Genomic DNA, 23238 nt, shown 5'->3' with positions numbered 1-23238 from the left:
TTCATGTGACATTTTCTATTCTTATTACAATCTTTGTCACAAAAATTAGGTTTTAAATTCCTTAGTCATTCTGCAGAAGAGAGCACTTTGATCTTTACAGTGTTTTACAATTTAATTAGAGGAAATTCTCCCCCTTCCCCCACCCCTTGTTCCTCTTTTACAGACTCACTACTTGATGAGAAGGAAGTGGAAGGGAAAACTGCACTTACATAGCTCCTTTCTCAAAGGCTTCTATAAACTTCAATTCTGAAACCTCATAAGGGCATAATTATATAGACCCTGCTCAGGCAAAACTCCTATTGATTACGGTGGCTTCAAAGGGAGTTTTGCAGGAGTCAGAACAGCAAGACCTCGCCCTCATCATCCTATTTTACAGATGGCCAAAATAGAACCCAGAGAGGTGAGCAGACGGATTTTCAAAGGGGATGATGCGGGTGCACAGCCAGGAGTCTGAGCAGTCAGCTTTGCACATTGTAGAAATCACTGTAGGAATCACAGGTGAGGGTGGACTGTACTGCAATACTGAAAATGTTAGTGCTAATGTGATCCTGGGATGCATAGACAGGGGAGTCTTGGTAGGAGTAGAGGGGTTATTTTGCCTCTGTATTTGGCACTGGTGTGACTGATGCTGGAATCATCAGTTTTGGTTCCCACAATTCAAGAAGGATGGTGATAAGTTGAAGAAAGTTCAGAGAAGAGCCACGAGAAAGATTAAAAGATTAAAAACATGCCTTATACTGATAGACTTAAGGAGCTCAATCTATTAAGCTTAATAAAGAAAAGGTTAAGGGGTGACTTGATTACAGTCTATAAGTATTTACATGGGGAACAAATACTTAATAATGGGCTTTTCAATTTAGCAGAGAGAGGTATAACATGCTCCAGTGACTGAAAGTTGAAGCTAGTCAAATTCAGACTGGAAATAAGGCATACATTTTTAATGGTGAGACTAATTAACCATTGAAACGATTTACCAAGGGTCATAGTGGATTCTCCATCACTGACCATTTTAAAATCAAGATAGGATGTTTTTCTAAAAGATCTGCTCTAAGAATTTATTTTGGGGAAGTTCTATGGCCTGTGTTATGCAGGAGGTCAGACCAGATGCTCATAATGGTTCCTTCTATGAATTTCATTGAATCTATGAAAAATTCAGTTCCTGCTCTGGGTCTGAAAGCTGCATGCACAGCCATCAACGTTTTCCAAAGCCAGCTGTCAGCCTTTCTTCCTTCCTTCCTGCTTTACACTGCTGCCCATCACTGCAACATCTGAGTGCCTTCCACATAAATTGATAGCACTAGCAAAGTCCCTAGTTTACTTCATGGAGTCTCTGGCACTTCTTCTTTACTCAGGTAAAAATGAGGGGATAGGGTTTGTGCTTTTGATATTTTAGAATTTTTTAGTTTCTTTATGTGAGGTTATGGTACCCAGGTACTGCTAACCATATATCACTTCACCCTTCTCCTGCTCTGGGCTCCAAACCCTGTGCAAGGAGATACACCAGATCTGTTTGGTGACCTCCAAATAATAAAGACCCTGGAACTATAGAGGAGACATAGAGATGAAAAAGGTATTTTACAGATAAGAGTAAACCGTCACGTAGCTCATATTATGCTAGCTCAGTTCAGGCACAAGAAAAATGTTGGAGACAAGGGATAGATACCCAGCTGCTATAGCATATTTTGACCCCAAAATGATACATTGCTATCAAAATGGAAAGCCACGTTAGACAATATCCTTTGCCCACTGCCCCCCAGAAGACAGAACTCCACGCTGTCCCAGGGAGCACAATGACCCACTGTGTAGTAGGTTCTGCCCTGTGAGCTGCAAATGAGAATCCATACGGGCAAACCTGAGTGGCGCTGCAACCCCTGTGCATCATGCTGCAATTCCTCTCCTCGTTGGCAACTCATCATGGCAGAGGGCTGGCAGGGCCGAACCTAAGTTGGCAGTGGGGTGGCCATTGTGGCTGCTCCTTGCTGCTGCTAGAGACACCCACCATTAGTAACATGCATAGAGCTGCAGGCACCACTGGTTCTCCTTCCACCAGCCTCACCTCTGCTCCTCTTGCTGCTGCTGTGCATCTTCATCCCCCGTCCCTCTCCCAGGCCTGGGTTGAGGACTGAGGGGGTGGCTTTTCACGGCCTCTGCTGGGTGTGGCAGGGAGGAGGAAGAGGAGCAGAGGAGTCTTCGCATTGCTAACAAGAGGGGAGGAGGGAGCAGGGCTGCCTTGAGCTGCTGGGCTCTTTCTGTTCCCTCCTTTCTCCAGACGTCTCCTGTGAGAGTGGTGTAAGTCCTGAGGGTAGAGAGAGCTCTGCCTGCTTCCTGCAGCAGCTCTGATTGGCTTTTCTTCTGCAGGAGGTGGGGCAGCCAGAAAGACCAGCTAATCAGATAGGGTTTTCCCATAGTCAGAGGTGTAATTTGGAAGAGCTCTGGAGTGTCTTATGTTATTTGGAGACTGGCTTCAGCCCTGGCCAAACTCAGATGACTCATGAAAAAAGTCATGTGTTGGCAACACTAATTGAGTTAGGAGCACAAGTCCCATTGCCTTTTAAGAGAACTTGTGTTCATAAGCTTCTTCAGCACTTTTGAAAACCCTACCCTTTATATTCTTTTCAAAGGCACTCAGCTCCCATTTAGGCCCTAAAACTGACCAAAAGTGTCCCAGTGTAAGCTGCAGGATGCTGAGCCCTTGAAAAATCCAACCCTTCGTTCTTTTGAAAAAAATCTTGTCTTGAGTCACATTTTCAGTCCGGCCTCAATGGGGTTACTATTTTTGAAGATGCAGAGTTGCAAGTACGAGTAAGTATGCTCACAGTTTTGTTCCTGTGATTATTTGCTCCTTGACCGTACTCACGAATCAGGGACTTCAGATAGTTAGGCATATACATGCCTGGACATCTGCTCCCTAATCCTCTTACTTATAAAGCCCAAGGGAAGGAAAAGTCTTGACATTACATGAACAATAAAAGCAGGCAAAATCCCCCTCATAAATAAGGGTAACTATTAAGAAAAGAAAAATGAAAACTGTAAGATAGACTCTAGCAAAATCATGATGGAATCCCAAACACTGAAGAGGATAGGAGCAGAGATGAATTATACCTCCAGAGTCCACTGCCATCTGTTCAGAATAAGCATCTCTGGAAAAGGGATAAAATATCGGTTCCCAAGATAGCTTTCAGTGCTTACACAGCCTTCCTTGGAAAATGCAAACAATTAAAGTACAAACCAGGAAAAATCCTTTGTGAAATAGAATCCAAGAACAGAAATAAGTAAGAAAACTTGTATAAAGAACACACAAAAATAAATCTTCTGAATTCAAAGAAATCCTTTGGGAAATTAAAACTTTCTTCAATATTTGAGGGATGTACAGGTCACATTGAATAACAATGGCACTGCTGCTCTTTCCCAAAGTCAAACTTTCCCAAAGTCTTGTGGGGAGCTGTAGTTTTTTGTTTCCAGTTTCTCATGGAGACATGGGCCTTTCAGTTCAGATCTGAAATCCTGATCCAAATTTCTCAAAAGTTTACAGGTGTTGGAACTGTGGTTTTGGTTCAGGCATATCTCTAGAAATGTAGCTTGCATCAGCTCCACTGGAAAATATGCATCCTGAATGTTTATGTTTCTATCAATCTTGTGTCCGGCACAAGGGAAGACTTGTATAAAGTCCAGTCAAATTCTTAAAATTGCAATTTTACTAGTAGCTAGAAAAACTGCAACTGGTAGTAAACTCTCAGATATACTAGTTTATACAGATTCTAAGATTAACATAATTTTGTTACCAGTCAACCTATTCAATTGGGAAAGCCAATTGAATAAAAAAAAAATCCAACTTAAAATTCTTGATTTGTATTAGCTACAGGTCAATGGGGAGAGGAAAATGAATTGATCATAGACAAAGAGTAACAAATCACAGAGAGAATATCCAGGGCCGGCGCAACGCATTAGGCGACCTAGGCGGTCGCCTAGGGCGCTACAATTTTGGGGGCAGCGACCGCGGCGGTATTTCGGCGGTGGGACCTTCCACAGCCTCTGTGGGGGGCGGCATTTCAGGGCAGGACCTTCCACCACCTAGGGCAGCAGAAAAGCTGGCGGCGCTCCTGAGAATATCACTTCCAGGTAAATATTGAAAATCACTCAACACACACAGTTTTACCAGGAAATAGAGTTTGAATCCACTGCAAAACTCCACTCCACTGTAAAAGTTACTTGACTGGCTTGAAAAAAACATGTTGGAACAAACTGTCAGAGGCAAAAGGGTAGTGTGGGTGATCAGGCTGTACTGTACTCCTTGTACATGGTATGTTGCATAGCTGCTATTAGCAGGTCAGACTTCTGTATCAGATATGGACTGGCTGCAGAGCTTCCATCATGGAGAGAGATAGAGTAGATGTGTTTAAAATACTTTAATGCAGTACTAAATATGGCTGTTGCCAGCTCAGGCAAAGTATGTCACACTTTGCTTCACCTAGTGGCTGAAAATTAAAATACAATTTTAGCATTCTATCACCTCTCTCCCTTTTAGTTTTATATTCCTACCATTTACAAAATTTACACTATCATGCTGTTGTTAAAGTGCGGTACGCATCAGTCTGTTAAGCATCTCTAAATCAAACTGGCTTTCTAATTACATGACCGCAATGCATAACAACGTGGTCATCTAGCTGTCCTTAGTTGCAACAACTGGTTGTGGTCGGGTTGGAAACTGAATCCTCTTTTTGTTCTGCGCCTGCCAGCTGTAGAGTTTGCGCTGTTGATTATTCCTTCTGAGGAACAAACTGAAGATATCGATAGTTTCTGTTGAACTCTCCATTGTCAGTCTTCTGTTCCCAGACAGTAGTTAGCAGTTGTTCACGGTCAAGCTGGAAGGGCATATTGAGTAGGGTCCCACAGGGATCAATTCTGGGTCCAGTTCTGTTCAATATCTTCATCAATGATTTAGATAATGGCATAGAAGGTCAGTGGTGGATTAGCCACTGGGCCAATGGGGCCTGTGCCCAGGGGCCCTGGCTAATTGGGGGGGCCCTGGAAAAATGGGCACCCCTACACCTCAATCTGCTCTGTCTGCCCGCCCGGTGCTCCTGTTGGGCAGCAGAGTCAGGGCACGGGGGCTTCCCCCGCTCCCCGCAGGAGCGCCAGGTGGGGGGAGTGCAGCAAGCCTCTGTGCCCTGACCCCGCTTCCCGGCAGGAATACTAGGTGGGGGGCAGGGCAAGCTCCCTTGCCCTAACCCCATTTCCCTGGCAGGAGCATGGAAGGGGGACAGGGGAGGGACTGCAGGTGGAAGGGATGGGGAGGTGCCCCCACTTGCTCTGACCCAGGACCCCACAAAGTTTGCAGACAATACCAAGCTGGGAGGGATTGCAAGTGCTCTGGAGGATAGGAATAAAATTCAAAAAGATCTAGACAAACTGGAGAAACGGTCTGAAATAAGTAGGATGAAATTCAATAAGCACAAATGCAAAGTACTCCACTTAGGAAGGAACAATCAGTTGCACACATACAAAATGGGAAATAACCTCCTAGGAAGGAGCACAGCAGAAAGGGATCTGGGGGGTCATAGTGACTCTCAAGCTAAATATGAGTCAGTGTAACACTGTTGCAAAAAAGCAAACATCATTCTGGGATGTATTAGCAGGAGTGTTATAAGCAAATCACAAGAAGTAATTCTTTGGCTCTACTCTGCACTGTTTAGGCTTCCACTGGAATATTGTATCCAATTCTGGGCACCACATTTCAGGAAAGATGTGGACAAAATGGAGAAAGTCCAGAGAAGAGCAACACAAATGATTAAAGATCTAGAAAACATGACCTATGAGGGAAGATTGAAAAAATTGGGTTTGTTTAGTCTAGAGAAGAGAAAACTGAGAGGGGACACGATAATAGTTTTCAAGTACATAAAAGGTTGTTACAAGGAGGAGGGAGCAAAATTGTTCTCCTTAACCTCTGAGGATAGGACAAGAAGCAATGGGCTTAAATTGCAGCAAGGTTGGTTTAGGTTGGACATTACGAAAAACTTCCTAACTGTCAGGGTGATTAAGCACTAGAATAAATTGCCTAGGGAGGCTGTGGAATCTCCATTATTGGAGATTTTTAAGAGTAGGTTAGACAAACACTTGTTTGTGTTGTCTTGGTCTATTAGTTCTGCAATTTTCACATGCAGATACTTTATTCTTTATGTTCTTGCTGATGCCCGGCCACTAAACTGACTGGTTAGCCCATTCACAGAGCTTAGTTAGTCCTTGATGTCCTTTATAAATAAGATTTAGGATTTCTCCTCTCATTGCATTTGGAATTATGATGCAGTTGCCTTTAATCGTGAATTCATTTGACTCGCTTTATTGTCCACCTACTGCAAAGTAGTCTCTTTTTGCTTCTTTAGTGTCCTTTAGATATGAGGGCCAGATGGCCCTGTCATAATTTAGAACTTCTTGAAGTTGTGTGTCTGCTAAGGTTGCTTTTTGTAGCTGGTGTGTATATATATACAGACCAGTGTCTCTTTTCTGACACTGGTCTGTATATATCCACATACACCTTTACGTCATGTGTGAGCTCACAGGGTGTTGTGTGTAATGCTGGGCTCTATGACAGAGTGTCCGCTACCACAAGATTTCCGCTGCCCCAGTAACATATTTAGCAATTGGGTTAAATCACATTGACCTTACCAAAAGACAATGGCAACTCAGAGGTACCTGATCCAAGGTTTTTCTGTTGATAAGCATTACAAGCAGTTTATGGGTTGTTAACAGGGTAAATGAACCCAATCCACAAATATATCTGTAAAAGTTCTCACAAGCCCATACGCTGTTTCTGAGAGTGTGAGAGCAAAATGCGACTGGCTTCCTCTCAGATCCATGTTGTTGCAACAATACACCACCTAGGTCATAGCTGCTTGCATCCATGCTGACGATTGTGGGTTTGTTCACATCATAGTACTTGAGAACTAGAGCTTCTGAGATCATTTCTTTTACCTTTTAGAAGCCATTTTCTCAATTTGGCCCGCATTGCCACAATGTGTTGGATTTTAAGAATTCACTCAGTGGTTTTGTCACTGTAGAAAGGTCTTGTAGATTTTGATCAAGGTAATTCACCATCCCCAGTACACGTCTCAGTTCTGGTACATTCATTGATGCATTCAATTCTTGAATTCCTTTTACTTTCTCAGGGCTAGGACTGATTCCATATTTGTTTGTCTGTCCCAAAAACTCAATTTGGCAGAGGTACAAAATGCACTTTTCCTTGTTTAGCTTCAGTCCACTCTAAATGATTAAGCTTAGAACTTCGTTGAGGATTTTGTTGTGTTCTTCCATCGATGACCCTTATATCAAAATAATGTTCATGAAAACTACAGCTCCATTTGTCTTTAACAGTTCTGCCATCTTTCTTTGGAAAATTTCAGGTACACTGGTAATCCCAAAAGGTAATCTTTGAAAATAAAATCTCCCAAGGAGTGTGCTAAATTTAGTCAGCACACTCTTTTTCTAAAGGAATTTGCCAGAATCTGTTTGAGGCATCCAGCTTGGAGAATACTGTATCTCCTTTCACTATGGGAAGGAAATCATCCAATTTTGGAAGGATATATTTTTCTTTCACAACTGCTTCATAAAGTCTGTTAAGATCCACAAAGATTCTTATTTTTCCATTTGTCTTTATAACCAGTACAATTGGAGAAAACCATAGTTTTGACTCAGATTTTCTCAATTATGTCAATGTGTTCCATTCTGTTTCCACTTTATGAAGTAATGGGATAGTAATATTGTGAGGTGTATGTGTACAATATGATTCAGCATTGTCTCTAAGGGTTATTTGTACCACATCTCCTTTCAGAAGTCGAATACCACCATATATGCCACCAGGTTCTTCACCTTTCTCACTAGGCCCATCATGGCTGTCATACTGTGGCTGAGAAGGTTGTTGGTCTTTGATCACATGCACTCTGAATGCAAAACTTTTGCCTTTGTAAATTATTTCTGTGGTGAGCTGGCCACAGTTCAGAATACTTCTAGGGCTAGTCAGGGCTGTGTCCGGTGATTTCAGCTTTGGAAGGGGTAGAAGGTGATTATACGTCCCTTCTGATATGACTGTCATGTCTGCTTCTGAGTTGAGTTTAAAGTCAACAGTGTTTCTGTGAATATTCAGTTTCATTCGCCAGGCAGGCTTTGTGTTATCACATGTAATAGATCCCAGAAACAATGGCTGCTGACTGTTTGTAGTAGTCTGTTGCCTGAATGCCTTAGTGCAGCAAACAGCTGCAAAATATCCATATTTTGTGCATTTATTAAATCTTGCATCTTTAGCTGGACACGCATCACTTCACTGACATTTTCCACATCTTGTATGGTTAGTCTGAAAAGTTTTGTAGTATTTCTCCCTTTTTGCTTTAGGGGTTTTATGATAATTACTTGTAGCAGTCATGTAGTGTCTCTTTATAGCTTCTAAATTAGTTTCTGGTTCTTCAGGTTTTTAAAGTTGCTTCTGCCTTTTGTTTTGCTGCTTCACTAGCTCAATATTCTTTGTTATTTGGATGACTGTGCATAGGGATACATCTGTCTTTAATTGTAGCTGCTGTGAGAGGCTTTGCTAGTATGCCAAATAACCAGTCTATTTCTGATATTTACATCTTTTACTGTCCTCAAATCACAATTTTCTTCTAAGGCATGCAAAGCTCTTATAAAAGATTCAACAGATTCCCCAGGTTCTTGAATTCTATGGTGAAAACACACCTTTTCACAAACTACATTTCTCTGAGGTTTAAAGTAGGCCTCAAACATAGCCAGGACTCTTTCATAAAGTCATCTTTGTGACTGTCATCAATAAAGGCAAAGGATTTAAATATGTGCTCTGCCTGCTTCCCTATAGCATAAATTCAAGACAATACTTGAATGTCTCCAGTTTCCTGGTAAGAGTTTAGTAGCAATGCAAAGCCTTGCAAAGACTCTCTACTTCCAATCTGTCCATTCTGAAGTTCTCTGGGGCATTGAAGAGTAGCATGTTTATGAGATTGGTCCTGCAATCTTTGTGGCTTTTCTTTCTCTTCTGTTAGCTGTTTTCCTTCTATTTCTGTTCTCCTCCGGGACTACTTAGGCTCCCTTTACTTATGACACCATATCATGTTCTCCTTGTACATGGTATGTTGCAGGGCTGTTACCAGAAGGTCAGGCTTCTGTACCTAATTTGGACTGGCTATCTTGCTTCCATCATGGAGAGAGCTACAAGAGATGTGTTCTCTTTAAGATATTTTAATGCACTGCCAGGTATGGCTGATAGCAGCTCAGGTAAGGCATGTCACACATGGTGCCACCTACTGGCTGAACATTATAATATGCTTTTAAGATTCCATCACACAGGGTAGTCCTGAAACATGGGAGGATAACTGTGGGAGTACTGAGAAAAAGGAAAAAAGGAGTGTCAGATTAATTTATTGGAGTGTTGGAGAGGCCTTCAAATTTGGAAGCAAAACTGATCATGAAAATGCCTAGACCACAGACTATTTTTTGTTTATTTCTACTATATGCATTTCCATTTGCCCAACAAAATTATTTTGCTACAAGAAATGCACAGTAGTTATCCTTCTGAGATGCCCTACATGGACATTCAGACCATGCCTTCGTTTCTTGACGAAGATTTTTCTTTTTCTCTGTTTGTGCATCTGCTTTTTCTGTCTGCCTGGGAATGGAACCAACATCTCTGAAATCCTGAACAACCGCCTAATCATTTAGCTGAATCAGAAGACTGGAGGAATCTCCCTACTTATTGCTCCCATTAACTAGGGAGAGCAAATTAGTTCCAGTGTCTTCTCTCATCGCAATATTTGTCAGCAGAATCAGATTGTAATTTGAATCACAGAACACATCAGGCATGAAAATTCTATAATAATTCATTACTGGAATAAGAACAGAAAATAAAAGCTTTATTCAGGATTTTGATGTCAGACATTAACACAATATTAGTTTATATTTGTAACAATTACTTTTTTCATGTATTCTTTGCTGTAGGCATCTCATTAACATGACTGTGATTCCTAATGGTATCACAATCCCGTTGTTTATACTGTTAGGTTGAAAGAGGCTATGGATGCTCCCTGCTCACCCCTTGCTGCCCAGTGTGGCGCTGTGGGTGACTTGACTTCATTTCCCTGCCAGTTCATAAGGTCCTCCCTCAGGAACCTGATTCAGAGCTCCCAAATTTAAAGTACATAACAGCAACTCTCTGAGACTATTTAGTATGGCCTCCAGGAATCTGAGGCCTAGTCTACACTTAAAAATTAGATCGATCTAGCTACACCAATCAGGGCTGTGAAAAATTTTGTGCCCAGTTTATCACTTTTACCTGTCTTTGTCTTAAACATGTTCTAGTAACATTATATAGAGGGAATTCATAACTACACTTGTAAAATGCATGTCTTAATCTTATAATGATATTAATGGCCAGTCTGTTGTTAGTCTATCAGGGATGGTCTAGACAGTATTTGGTCCTGCCATGCGGGCAGGGAACTGGACTCGATGACCTCTCGAGGTCCCTTCCAGTCCCAGAATCTATGAATCTAGTTTTCAAATGATACTTTGCAAGGCAGATTTTGTACAAACATCATTGCAGTAGTGTTTGGGTGTGAATACATGGGTGTTCAGAGTCACACCATGTGACCACCATGGGATTTAATCAGGTTCATGAGTGAGCTGTAAGTGGATTGAGTTCTTGACCTCCAAGCAGAAGGGCAAACTAAGACTGTTGGGTTCACCACACCGCTCAGTTAGGTTTCACTTATTTTATATTTATTTTATGTGAACATAGGGTGGTTGTTTTCCCAACTCTAAAAGGTTTTTGTGGTTCTATATTCCCAAGGACTCCGAAGTGCTTGTGAGTGAAAAAGCGGGGAAGTTACATTTTAGTTTCCTAGAGCCTGGATTGGGAGTACTGTACAGCAGGGATCAGCAACCTTTGGCACGCGGCCTGTCAGGGAAATCCGCTGGTGGGCTGGGATGGTTTGTTTACCTGCAGCGTCCGCAGATTCAGCTGATTGCAGCTCCCACTGGCCGTGGTTCACCGTTCCAGGCCAATGAGGGCTGCAGGAAGCAGCGCGGGCCAAGGGATGTGCTGGCTGCCACTTTCCGCAGCCCCCATTGGCCTGGAACGGCGAACCATAGCCAGTGGGAGCTGCAATTGGCCGACCCTGCGGACGCTGCAGGTAAACAAACCATCCCGGCCTGCCAGCGGATTTCCCTGACAGGCCATGTGCCAAAGGTTGCTGATCCCTGCTGTACAGCCTTGTGTGGGAGATTGAGCTATAAGTTTTATTTAGTTTTGAACCTGGTCCTTGTTGCTGACATTGACTCCTGGCAGAAAGGTTATACCACGATACTTACCACGATACTTAAACTATTTGGGTCAATGTATTCCCTGTTCTCTAGTAGTTATGCTGGTTTTGATTCGAAAGATCTCATGGCAACTTTAAGAAAAGAATGTCAAGTATCAGGGGGTAGCCGTGTTAATTTAAGGTGCCACCAGACTCCTTGTTGTTTTTGTAGATACAGACTAACAGATTTATTTGATGCATCTGAAGAAGTGAGGTTTTTACCCACAAAAGCTTATGCCCAAATAAATCTGTTAGTCTTTAAGGTGCCACCAGACTCCTTGTTGTTTTTAAGAAAAGAATGGTGGATGAAACCCTGAGTTCTGGCCAACACTCCCCGTCTTCGTGTCTAATATCTGTTTTTAAGCTATTGCTGACTGGAGAATGGTAGCAACCCTTTCAGCTGCCTGCAGTGCTGGGCAAATTCTGCGGAGGAAAAAGTCAGTTGAATTTTTGAATTGATTTTCTTTTGAAGTTGTTCTCACCTCTTCTGTGTTTGCTTTTGCAAATATTTGAGCAAGTCAGATTACTGACCAGAATGCTCACCAAAATACCAGTTTTATTCAAATATTGATGTGTACAAATGGCAAGAGAATTTAGAATTCATATTATGAGAAAGTCTAAGATTTTGTCTTGTTAATTTTTAGTAAAAGTCACGGACAGGTCACGGGCAAAAATGAAAAATTCACAGAAGCCTCTGACCAGCCTGTAACTTTTACTAAAAATAACCCTGATAAAATGGGGTGTGTGGGGGGATGGGCTGGGAAAGGGGGTCCAGCAATCACTGCTGCTGCTACTCACAGTGGCTGGGAGCTGCGGACCCCACTGCCGGTGGAGAATCCAAGCTCCAGGACTGGCAGGTGAGAGTTTCCAAGGCGCCCACCCCAGCTCGGAACTCTTGGGGGCCCTCACCATTTCTTGGGAGGTCCCCTGCCGCTGCGGCGGCCGCCTGCTGCCTGGTGGAGTTCCAGGTGCCCCTGCCGCCTGGTGAAGCTCTGGGACTGCCTGCCTGGGGGCCACCCGTGGCAGCTCAGACCTGTGGGACCCTTGCTGTGGCTCAAAGCTCCGGTGGCTTGGAACGCCGGGGAGGCAGCTGGAAGCTGGGGATCCCCCACTGCCCACAGGGATTGGGAGGTGAGGGGGGTTCCCACCACAGCTGGGAGCTCTGGTGCCCCCGCTGGCTGACAGCTCCAGCCCCTCTGCCGTGGGGCTGAAGCAGAAAACGTCATGGAGGTCTCTGGAAGTCACGGATTCTGTGACTTCCGTGACATAATCGTAGCCTTAATTATGAGTATTTGCTCCTATAGTCTGAATCTAAGAGTTACCTTCTACTCATCAAGAAATAGAAGCATACCACATGACCCAGTGTGTTCAATCAAAGCAGCGTGGATTTTGAAGGTATATAACTTGAAAGGAACTCCCTTGAAACAAGCTATAGACCACAATCTATTTGCAGAACTTATTAATCAAGGGTGGGATTTCCGAAAGCATGCAATGTTGGTCTAAATCTGCTCCCAATGATCAATGGGAGTTCTAACGTTCACCTGAGTAGGGGCAGAGTTATTTCAAAGATGAGCACTTGTGACAATCTTACCCAAGTAAGTTAGAATAACTACTAAACAAACAAAAAATTACAAACTGTTCTCAGAGAATTTTCAAACTCAAAAAGAATAAGAATGCATTGAGTAAATGATTCTCTATGGATTATTCATCTATCTCTAGCCTTCATTATCTAAATCATTATTTTTAAATCACTCTGGGATACCTAGTGTATGAAAGGCAAAGTAGTCTGTTCTAAAGAGCCTTGTATATACTTAAAACTATTTTCTTGTCCTCATTATAAATATTAATACACAGTTTCTCCAAGTATTAGCTGCCCAACTTGAAACTGCTTGTTCACTATTCACTTTAGTTTTGATTGAGTTATATTTATCATCTAAATCATAAATTCATTGCTAATGGAGCTGATTGTCAGAAAAGTATGCCATGAGCTTTTAAATTATTCATGCTTCAGGAGACATGCATCTTATTTAGGTATAACTAGGTATATTTAGGTATAACTAGGTAAAATTCTGCTGAAACACAGATTGTATGATTTTATCTTGCCTTTATTCTGTTCCTGGATATTTCAATGTCTGTGTAGCATGTCCCTGGACCATAACTAAAAATGTCAGTGTTTCTTTCCCCTGACTGACCCTCTAAATCACTGGTTCATTACTCCAATAAGCAATTGTGTGTATGGGATGTAAGCTTGCTCTCATTCCTTCTCTACAGTCTTCTGTAGAAGTGGATTTGCTTTTCCATTTGCAAATGGCTCCCCTCTGAAAAGGTGTGGGACTTTGTGACATTACCCAGAGTACACTCTGGACTGTTAAACAGCTGTATCCCCTCAGTTGTCCAATCTGGGGTGCCTTTTACAATGTTTTGCTGTAAGAGCCACCATTCCTGGTCCTGCTCACACACAGCCTCCAGCATGCAAAATCACTCCCGCTGAATTATAGAAATGCTTCTAGCAAGCCACTCCTGAATTACACTGCAGAGCAACACCAGTCAACTCCCAGGCTCAGCCTTGTCCCCCAGAAATGAACGTCTTGCATTGCCCAGATCTCTACTGGACAATGCAAGCTCACAGAAAGTCTGTCATTTCATGGAAAATTATATGCACAGGCCCTGTTATCTCAAGTGAAGATTCCCAAACACTTCAATCCAAACACACTGGTTTAGGTAAAACAATAAAACAAGTTTATTAACTGCAGAAAGATACATTTTAAGTGATTACAAGTAATGAGGCATAAAAGTCAGAATTGGTTATAAAGAAAATTTAAAAATAAAATGCAAGCTAAATGCCTAAGTTATCAAGCTAAAACAATGAAGAGTCCAGTGGCACCTTAAAGACTAACAGATTTATTTGGGTATAAGCTTTCGTGGGTAAAAAACCCACTTCTTCAGATGATACTTAACAAGCTAAGTGAACTCAAAAGCAAAACGTTTCTCTCACCATAAGCTTACAGCAGTCTTTACTGGATGAAAAGCCTCAGTCAGGACCACCCTTCCCCATTTCAATGATGCTTCCTTTGTCTTTCAAGTGTTGTTGATGTTGTGAGTAGCGATGGGGGGAGAGAGGTGATTTGGGATCCTCTGTTTCTCCTTCTTATACCCTCCTCCCATCTTTGAGGATTATCTCCAGCTAGGATTCAGGCAACAGCCAGTCTGTTTACATGGAAACTCCCAACAGTGTCTTTGCCAATATGTAAAGTCCTCACTCACACCCTTCTTCCTGCCAAGGAATGGCTGCTTACCCAGGTAATAGCCCATGATACTTCATCTGATTATGGTAATACCTGGCTGAGGTGCCAGTGTGTCTTTGTCGCTGAAAAACTAGTTTGGGTTGCTTTTTCTAAACTTGCAGCATGTCTCAGCAAAGTCATACAGTAAAATGTTATAACTTTACATGCAATGTTGTTACACACATTTTACCAATAATTTTCAGCAGATTATGAGTTTTAAAATGATATCTCACAAAGGCATACCTTGTACAAAATTTTTCATGGTCTTGTAAGAAGGATGAACATATGGATACAGTCTGTCACAGACTTATACATCCTTCTGCTTTGAGGTGCTCCCAGAACAGGTGCACAGGATCTTAGGGCTGTTCAGGAAAACTGATTTCACATGAAGTCATGGTGTGAGGGGGGGAAAGTTAAGAACCTCAATCTAAAACACCTGACTCTTCTTGATTTATTTAATCTTAGAAATTTACCTTTAGTTCTGTATTTAATTGCCTTAACTTACAGTATTTTAGGATTTCATTCTGGAAACACTGGAAAAGCAGAAATTGCTTTTCCAATGTCAGAGACATCAGTGTCCTGTCTCTGACAGTGGCCAACACCAAATGTTTCAGAGGAAAGTGCAAGTCATAGTAGGAGGTAGTATTGTAATAATTGTGCCTATAAATTTACCCTGACTGTGAGCTCAACTGTGGGAATGTGGATAAAAGTTTACTAAATGTTCCAATCACGACATCATGATAAATGTTGATGGGAAAATGTGTAAAAGGGAAACAGACTGAATTAGTCCAAACATAAAGGCCTACTGCTATAACTCAAGGAGTGTGTTGAGATCACGTCTGCCATAAGAAAAGTGTGGGACTGGAAATCAATGAACCAAATTAGTCTGTGAAAAATTAGACCTAAAATAATGGGAGGACAGGCTATTCCACCCACGACTCGCTTTTGGGGTCCTTAAAAGAAAAGACTTTTTGAGGAAAATAGGACATGAAGGAGCGCAACAATTGTTGAGTGAAAGACGGAGAAAGTTTCACCTTTATGGCTACCACCCCCACCCTGGGATCCACTCTAACACGACAGGGTCTTTGTCGTTTTGATCCTGTGAGATATCCTGACCAGACTGGGTCAGAGAGAGATGAGACTGAACCAGAGACTCAGATGACATCACCACCTCCACTGGCTTTGGCTAAATGCCGAACACCATCTGGGAAGTGATACTTGGTCACACACACACGCCACCCTCCTGTGTGTCCCTTTCCTTCCCCACCTTATTTCTCCTCATTCTTATCCCTTTTCTTTTTCCTTGCAGTTGGCTGAGACTGTAAATTTTCCAACACTCCTCTGACCCTGTGACTGGAGAGGCAGTTAAAAACAATGCTCCAGACTGTACTGTACCAGTACAAATCTGTCATGTCTTGGAGTGGCTAATACGACTTTGCTTCTCCAGCAGTGACACTGCAAGTGAGAGTCAATAACAGACACAGAAGCAGCATTCTCTCTCTTTGCCATTCTTTTCTCCCCCCGTGCATGTATGTGCGTGTGCGTGTGTGTTGGGGTGACCAGATGTCCTGATATTATCAGGACCATCCCGCTATTAGGAGCTTTGTCTTATATACACAACTATACTCCCTGGGCAGCGGGTATCAAAGGCCAGGGAAGGCTGAGCCTCCCCAAATAACCCTGTGTGGCCCTGCCCATGCTCCACCCCCAGCCCAAGCCCCCTCCTGCTTCCTGCATGCTCTGCTGCACCTCTTCCCCTTTGGCTGGGGCCCTGGCTGGGGCTGGAGCTAGTGGGGGATGGCCTGCGGCCAGGGACTCCGGGCGGCTGGGGTCTGCACTGCCCGCCTGCCTGCCTGGTGCTCAGAGGGTGTCGTGGAAGGGCTGGAAGTGATCAGATGGCTCTGGGCTCGGGGGGAGACCTCTGGGCTCTGGTGGGGAAAGGGGACTGGGGGGGCGGGGCCCTGGGCCCATGATTCACCTGTCACCCGTGACTATACCCTCATTCCACTCCCTCCCCCCCAAAAAAAGTTACCCAATTTTTCATACTTGCTATCTGGTCACCCTAGTGTGTGTGTGTTTCTTGTTTTGTTATCTAGGAAATGGGACTGAACTTTAACAACAGCTACAATAGCAACAGCTCCAGCCCATCTCAACTAATCCCTTCTCTTTTCCCCAAAAAGGACAGTTATTACCATCTACAAGATTGTCAGTTAGGGTTTTTTTCCCCCTTCTAAAACCCCACTACAGCTGAAGTGAAAGGGAGCAAGGGATGTTGTTAAATTAAAGCCTTACTTAACACTTTACATTTCAAATGTTTTTCCTGCTTTTCTTCCTATTCTGTATCTTTAATAAAAGGTTAAAAAGATTCTTAATAATGTGTTTGCCATGGTACTAAGCAGGCTGAGGTCTCTGCATAGTACCTTCCCGAACCTTGTTTAAAACTGTTTAATGTTGGACAATTACAGGATCATGTTAGCATCTTCAATTCTTTGGGTCCTTATAGTCCATCAAAATTAATACGACAGAAATTATGGGACATTCTGGAGCACATTAGGCTTTGGGTTTTGTTTTTGTCTTGCAGGATTACACATGTTGAATAGACATAGTCAAGGTTTGTCTATTTTTAAAAACACATACCTAGCTCTTCTAATTGTACTTCACACCTTTTAAAACAGGTGTTTCTTTATACATAATATGTCTTTCTCTACTTATACAGCTCTGCACATTTCTATGCTTGAGCTGTAAAGATGTGTTATTTTGTGGTTCACATGTATGAGGGTAATGATCTCATGAGAATGAGATGATCATTTAGATATTTTGATCAAATCTTACTTTCTAAAAGCTAGTAATTAGTGCTTGTATTTGCCCCTAAATTATATGGTATTGGAAGGACAATTTATTAGATATTTATAAATAACGGAAAGGATTTCATCCTTTTTTTTGCAAGCTTCCTGGCTACAGGAAAATAATAATTTCAGGTTAAAACCATGCTCATTAGAGCTGATAACAATTTGACTGAAAATTAAACTAAGATGGAAGATTTCCTACATTGCCTGTGACTGATCTGGAAAGGACTTGGGAAGTTCACATCACTAGAGATGGTCCCTGACCCAAAGAGCTTGCAAGACAGATGAATGGGAGGGCAGGGGGGAGAAAGCATTATTCTTAGAGCTGGTTGGAAAAGGGATTTTCCATCCTATGAAATATTCCCAAGATTTAAAAAAAAATCATCCTTAATTGGGTCAAAAAGTCAAAATGTTCATGAAACAACATTTTAAAAAATCATTTTGTGCCAATTGAAATATTTCTTTTAAATAAGTTTGAAATTTTTTTATTTTGACTATTTAGTGTTTTTAATATCAAATCAACTTCAAAACAGAAAGTCCCTTTGAAACAAAATATCACAACTTTTTTCCGAATATGTTGAAATGGGCTGTCTTGACATTTTCAAAATATTTTTTTAAATAAAATGTTGTTGAAATTGATACGATTTTGTGAACAATATCAATTTTACTTAAACTTCATTTCCAAACCAAAAACTGTTTTGATGGAAAATTTCTGACCAGCTCTATGTATTATCTCATGCTGCACATGGTGAACTTAGAACTTAGATATGGAGATCTCAAGTAAGTGAGTCAAGGTCACACAGTAAGTCTGTGGTAAACCTGGAAATTCAACCCAGTTGTTCTGAGTTCCGATTCAAATCTTAACCATAAGACCACTATTCCTCTGCTGTACATTGGGTAGTTCCTCAGATCCTGTGACTCGTTGCCTGGGCCTCAGACAGGTGTAATATTGAGAGAGAAATTCCGCATTTGGGGAAAGAAGAAGTAAACTCTGGCAGGTTGATTTTTTTTAAATGGTGGTTGTTTGAATCTGCTTAAGGGCTAGAATGTTAGAAGAAGTGGTGTAGAGGTAAATTAGTGGGCAGAAAGAAATGATGTGGTCAAAATGCTCAAAAAATTCACTTATCACATAGTTCTGAGTTTATCATATGGATATTACTACTACAAATATACACAGAATATGCCAATATAAAATGAATTTTTCATCAGAGGGATTCAAAAACAAGAAAGCAAATCATTATATGCATGACAAAGTTAACCAATTTTGCAGTTTCCTGCAGTGTTAATTTTCTTTGCAACATTCTCCAATCACCTTATTCAGCAACTATGAATTATTTCCCTGCAGCTTTTTCTCTGTCTTTAAAGTGGATTCCTTGTAAGAGAACAAGATTATGTTCATTATGAGAGCTGTAGCAAGCTGTTTGCAAGAGATTCAAACTCTGGCAAGCAAGCCCCTCCAAGCTCACTCCTGTTTGCCTTTGAAAACATAAGAGAAACATAGGAGGAGACACAAATGACAACAATAACAACTCTTTCCTCTCAGTTCCTCAGTAAATTGAGGACCCCATTTGGTAGAGATGGAGTCTGTTATGTAGGCGCTCAGAAGTTCTGAAGATCAGTCACTTTTATTTAGGAATTTAAGACTGGGTGATTCAAAGTAGAGCTGGTGAGAAAACAATTTAGCTTCATGAAAAATTTGAGATTTTGAAATCTGGTTCCAATGCAGAACAAAACTGAGATCTTTCAAAAAAAATGTTGTGATACCCAGAAGACCTGGATTTGAGCCCCTTCTCTGCCTGATTGGGAATGGGGACTTAAACCTGGGCCTTTTGTGTCCCAAGCCAGTGTCTTAACCATCAGGCTATAGAATCAGTCTTGTGCTTTTTGACCCGATGAATATTTAATGAGTTAACCAAAGTGGAACAGCTAAAACAGGACATAAAGTAAGCGCGAGACTGACTCTTTGCTTGGTGGTTAAGCCGTCTAGAAGAACAAGGTTCAAGTCCCTAATCATGAATCTCTCATGTCCCAAACCAATGTCCTAGCCTTGTGGGGTTGTTGTGGGTGGGGCTCTCCCAAATTTCATGCTGGAGCTGAGAAGCCTTCCCAATGGAGTTTTTGTCAAAACCTATGTTTCCATGTTACATTTATGTTTCAACAAAATGGCATTTTCCAGGAGAAAAATGTTTCCTCTCAATTGTTTTAACCAGCTGTAGTTCAAGGGAACCTAAGAATATAATAAATGACTATTCAGCATGAGTATGGCTGGCAGAATCTGGTCCAGTGCTAGCGATAGTGATTGTCTTCGTTTATGCTTCTTGTGGTTTGCAATTGCTGTTCCACTATAATCAAACTTCAGACAGAGTCAAAGATAATCCCTTTAGGAAAACAGGGATTTAGTGAATATTTCTTGTTCCATATCTAACCATCAGATTAAAAGAACCTTCATATTCTTCAAGAAGAAAATGTATTAACCTTCTATTTGACATATACAAGCCTGGGAACCCCAGGAGGCCTTTGAACTTAATACCAGAGGGATATGATTTGACAGCACCTTATCTTCTTAACTGTGCCTGCATCTAAACTTCAACAATGATGATTCACAGCTTTGATCTCAGCTGTATAAATTGTACAGTTTATTTCTGTGTAATAGCTAGCTCTAAATGTGCTTGGAGTTGTGTTTCTCTGTCTTGTGACTCATTTTAAAAGATCATAATAAGCTATTTGTATTTGAAAAGAGTGAATAATGAAACATATCCAAAATTAAAATACTTCACCCATGAAAGGGAAGGTGCAAAGAAAACAGCCAGTTCTATTATGATAGTAAGTTAGCATTTAATGTTTCACATTTTCAAAGTACTGCCCATATATTAACCTATACAATTAATCTGCAGCTTTTGATGGATTCTTTCTTTTGGGTGACAATGGATTCTGCAAGTGTGAGTAAAACAAACGACTGCTGACATTCTTAGCCTGTTTTCATTTTGTCTGTGTATTATCACAGATGTACCTAAAGGATTTTTCGAATCCCGTTCTAGCAGTGCACTACAAACAAATAAAAGAAAACAAAAAACCCCTTCATATTTCCTCCTCCGAAAAGCCCAGTATACAAAGAGGATGACGTCCTTCAATAAAAAGTTGAAAACCTATAGACGCAATGTCTGACATACTGAATGTTATGCTATGTACTTTTAAAACTGTACCACTAGCACTGCAAAGTGAATATGTATTTAACCCCCTTTTAAACCTGGGGAATCTGAGGCAGACAGTTTAAGGGTTTTGACTAAGACAACAGAATGAATCTGTGTCAAAACTGGAGTTAGAGATTGGAAAAGCCAGGTTCCAGTCTTGTGATCATACCATTAGACATTTCCTTTGCAGCATGAGTACTCTGCTTCTTGCAACATACTCAGTTAGTGATCCCATAATCAGGGCCGGCTCCAGGCACCAGCTTAACAAGCAGGTGCTTGGGGCGGCCAAGGGAGAGGGGCGGCACGTGCGGCAATTCGGGGGGTTTTTTTTTGCTTGGGGCGGCAGAAATGCTGGAGCTGGCCCTGCCCATAATCTAGTACATGTGACATAAAACTCCTATGCTAATGAATTCACTACTACTTCTATTCCCAAGGGAAATCTGGAACATACCGGAGCTGAATGAGTAGTCAGTAAGGCAGAGGGAAATCCACCTATTTCCGCTTCAAATTTTGCTTTCATGGTAGTAAATGAGATTGTCTTCAAAGCGGTGGGGGGAAAACCCAGAGCCTTTTATAAGCAATGGTGGAGGAATGCTGTTATTGATAGCAGTAAAAGAGAAGCTCAACCTTGTGAGGTTATATTTGGAGCAGTAAGGAGGTGCTCTGTGAAATGCAAATAACAATTTAATCTTAGTTAAAAATAAATGATTTAGTCTGACATACTCTGTTTTGTTTTTTGTTTTTTTAAAAAAAGCCCCCACAGCAGCTTATGCTGTGATGGAAAAGGGGACATTTTTGTTGAATTATCTGGGGTTTATTAGTATGAATGGCTTTCTCTGTTGGGTTTAATGAGCCCAGCATGGAGAAACCCAAAGAGCTCACATCTTGAGCAGAACCAAGGCAATGCTCAGATATTTCTCTGATCCTTGTGGCTGTGCTCAGCTCCACAGCGGGACCACAGAGCTACATTAAGTCAATGGAACATTAACACAAACACTAGCTAAAATGAAATGCTTGTGGGCAAATGTACAGACTTTTTGTCCTTTAAGGATCACCATTAAAATCTAGACAGGTTGCAAATTTGGTGCTCTCCATTTGAGTGCAGTTTGGGACAATCACAGCACAGGAGAGAGGCCTAGTATAGAACAGCAGAAGGAAAAGAAATGGAAGCACCTGGGTGAGTCCTAAATTGCTTCAGGGCTTTTGAAAAAATAGATCTGTATATTACATAAAATACTACAGGAATTTATAAAATGTTTATAAGGCTAGTTACACAGTAAGAAAAATAAAATCCTTTAAGGGGGGGGGGAAGCTTTCTTTATAAATATTTTAATTCATAAAGTTATTAGGTGTGCACAGTAGTGTACCAATATTCAGAAGTAACATGGGACCACAATCTGACTCCATAGTTCCTAATTTTCACATAGATATAACTGGAAGTGAAAATATACCCACCTAGCTTGTGGATCTGCCACAGAGCAGACTTGATAAACTGCCAGTAAAGACTTTTTAATTTATCTTTCTGAGTGTATCTGACCTGGACTTAACAGTCCCCAAGGCAACCTGGAAGACAAGAAGTCAAGAATAATTTTACTTTTATCGAGAGGGAAAAATAACCAAGGTAATCAGCTAAGCAGCTGGAGACAAATAGCAAAGGGGAAAAATACAAGGCAGACCTATACTCAGAATCCAAGGCCAATATGTGGGCTTCCCAAGAGGAGAATTCTCCACTGTGACCCTTAGAAAACCGGAAGAATCAAAAGGATCCCTTCTCAGGTTTCCAGATTAGGCTAGTATCCTACACCACAACATAATGTCAATCTCAAGTATTTAAAAAGCATAAAGAGCAGGAATTAAAGACAATATATTTTGAAGCCATGATCATAAACACAAATTGCCAGACTATCCTTTGTCCCATTTTCTGTTCCAGCAAACTGAACCAAATCAAAATTGGTGTTTAGGTACATACTAATACATCACTTATTAATCTAATACAGGAAACAGTAATTCAGACAGGGTTATGCATGCAGACAGCTTTTTAAACTTGTTATTCAAATCCTCCCTGTTGTAATATCATATTTCCTCGTTCTTTTTCTTAAATGGGAAGGTACACATTTCTGCTGCCCAACCCATTCATTACAACAGTGGGTGGGTGGACTTCCCAATGCCATTTTTAAAATGTGCTAGTAATGATAGTTGTTGTTTATTTTCTGTTGTTCTCTGACAGTGTGCTCAGAGCTTCACTAAGCACAACGCCCCTTTTCTTGGGAGCTCACAGTCTAAATAGATGGGTAAATAACTTAGAGACAAATACTTGGGATGATCCAGGATGGTTTATTTCAGTGCACTGCATTGAATAACAATGTTTCGTTCCACACTGTGTAAAGAGAGATGTGAATGAAGTAAATGGTTGCTTTGTAGAATGGATGAGAGAGGTGTTTGAAGTATAAAAGGCCACATGGAAGAAGCCGTGAGCAGCGGTGGATTAACGCACAAGCCCATGGGGCCCGTGCCCAGGGGCCCCAGCCAATTTGGGGGCCCAGCAGGAGTGCCAGAACCTGGGTAG

The sequence above is a fragment of the Terrapene carolina genome, unplaced genomic scaffold (genome assembly GCF_002925995.2).
Source record: "Terrapene carolina triunguis isolate 2854851 unplaced genomic scaffold, T_m_triunguis-2.0 Scaffold58, whole genome shotgun sequence".
Lineage (NCBI taxonomy): Eukaryota > Metazoa > Chordata > Testudines > Emydidae > Terrapene > Terrapene triunguis.
This window is presented reverse-complemented; position numbering follows the sequence as displayed.